This window comes from Dipteris shenzhenensis, unplaced genomic scaffold (genome assembly GCF_047967505.1).
Source record: "Dipteris shenzhenensis isolate YYH24624 ecotype China unplaced genomic scaffold, Dip_SZ_1.0 scaf0086, whole genome shotgun sequence".
NCBI lineage: Eukaryota > Viridiplantae > Streptophyta > Polypodiopsida > Gleicheniales > Dipteridaceae > Dipteris > Dipteris shenzhenensis.
Window position 1 is genome coordinate 17,563 of NW_028239393.1, and position 2,438 is coordinate 20,000.

Genomic DNA, 2,438 nt, shown 5'->3' on the forward strand with positions numbered 1-2,438 from the left:
GTAGTGTTCACGATGGGGATAGCAATAGATGATGATGCGAAACCATGAAGAATAGATTCGATTTTCTACTAGTATGGATAAGGGCTCCACCAATATACGGGTCCCACGGAAGCACTGAAGGCTAAATTGGAGCTACCGCTACCAGTAGGGGTTCGAATCCCGCACTACACGGAATGTTGCGAGATGGAACGATATAGCATAGCTCTGGATTCCCACAGAATTGAGTATAATAGAAGGATTAGCTAGGCTTTGCAGGAAACAGGAAGAAACAGGAGTAATTAAGCCTCCATCTAGAGTGTTTTATCGCATCGCCCCAACCTAGAGCTCTAAGAAGCCGAAGGAACCGGCAAGCAGGAAATGAAGCAGGAAACTGATACCGAACAGGAAACTGAAGCAAAGCACTCACCTTTTGCCGAAGTGAGAGGGGAATAAGACGGGGAGGCACTGATAAGGACAAGCACACTTCCTCCCGGCCTGGCCTGGTTTTAACCCGGAGAGAATGCGATAGCATTAAAGGGGGAACTTAGTTTCCGTTTAGGCATGCGTCCTTGGATTGCTGGCAGCATTCCGGGGAAGCGATCACGAATAAGATGATGGGATTTAGCAGAACAGAAAGAATATGGGAAGTGAAATAGCTGGTCGGGGGAGCAGAAGCTTGCTTCTTGCCCCCTTCAGCCCTGCCGAGGAGGCCCTCATCGTCACGCTCGATCTCTATGCTTTTCCGCTTCGATTAGCTAAAAGCTAGGCTTTGCAGGCAGGAAGAAACAGGAAGCCCTCTGCTTTTCCCTTGCTTTTCCCGGCGGTTTCCGCTTGGCAATGTAAGAAGCTAGCTTGCCTTGCTTGCTCCACCCACCACACTTTCACTGCCATCAAGAAATTTAGGTTATAGAACTACTCCGACTCCCTTCGCTATTTTGCGTGTGTTATGGGAGTTACGCAGTGGATAACAGAGAATTTTCCATGTTGCACCAAGTTAAGTTACTTACGGAAGTATGCATACACTCTAGTAACACTTCGGGTCGGGGTAAACACTCATCCGAACGTTTTCATTCTGGACAAACTGCCATGAATATAAAAAAAAGAATCTAAGAAAAAGAACCCCACTTTATAGATGGATCATAACAGAACTATAACCACTGTTAAATAACTGGAAGCTTTTTATAGTAGTATTAGCAGGGAATTGTGTCTCCGGGTCCAAACACTTGACACGATTTCCCAGGCCTTAAACCAGCAAGGTTTTCTTCAAGACCAACAACGCAATCAGCTTATAGCATTGTGTTCTTTTCTTCAGTATGATACTCTGCCTCAAGTGACCGGCGTACTTAACGACTCGTGCCGACATGGCTTCGATCAAGTGCTAAGCACCGCATTGCCCAAAAGTATCCAACTCTATTTAGCTGATATCCTGTCAGCGCGCTATCTCCTGGACATGTTTCAGCCCACAACAGCCACGCCTGCTGAAACCAGACAATTCTTGAATTCATTACTTCCTAATTTAAGACAAGTCTCTCTAGTTTTGAACTTTTTTATCATCGATCTGCAATCCGACACGGATTCGGGATCCGACACCGATCCGGGGGGAGGCAATGATTTGGGGTCAGGCCCTGGAGGCGGGGAATCCTCTTCCTCAACTCTACAAATTCACTCTCTTGCGGAGCCGTTCGATAGTATGGAAACGGTTCTGGAGCTGGGTCTTGGAGATTTCTATTTCTGCGCACTCAGGATATTTGTTTTTCTCTTTTTTCTATTGGTAAGGGTGTTTGTGACAAAGTATAGGCCTTTACGGTAGCGGTTGATAGGCGGGAACGAATGGCTATGACTGAAGACTACTTCGTAGAAACTCTGCCTAGGGCACCTCCATATTATATTGGGTTCGTCTGCATTAAACTTTTGAATAGGTTTTTACCTCTCGGAATTGGGTTAATTACGTTTATTAGAAGTGGACAATTGAGTAGTTGTACTAGTTAAGACTCATCTATGTATGATTATAACTCCGGCTGATGCATCTTATAGTTGAGCTGTACTTTTCCTAGGTGTTAAATGTGACGCTGTACTTAGTTGTTTAAATTAGACTTAACTATAGATGGTGATAGCATGGACAATTTTCTCAAATCAAGTCGACTTGGAGGAAACTGGAGGTAAAACAAAACAGAAGTTTACCTCCCCGCACCGATAGCTCAATCGGATAGAGTGCCTGGCTTCGAACCAGGTGGTTAGAGGTTCAAATCCTCTTCGGCGCGTAATCGCAAGAGAATAAGATTAGCAACAAGCAAGCACCAAAACTTGATGTTTTTCCAAAAAAAAGTGGAAGAGCATATTTATGACGTTTTTCCCTTGATGGATGACATAATGATCTAAGCATAGGGTGGGCCCAAGGGAACTCCTGCTCCTGGCCCATGGCCACCTAAGCAATGGCCACCTAAGCATAGGTTGCATCC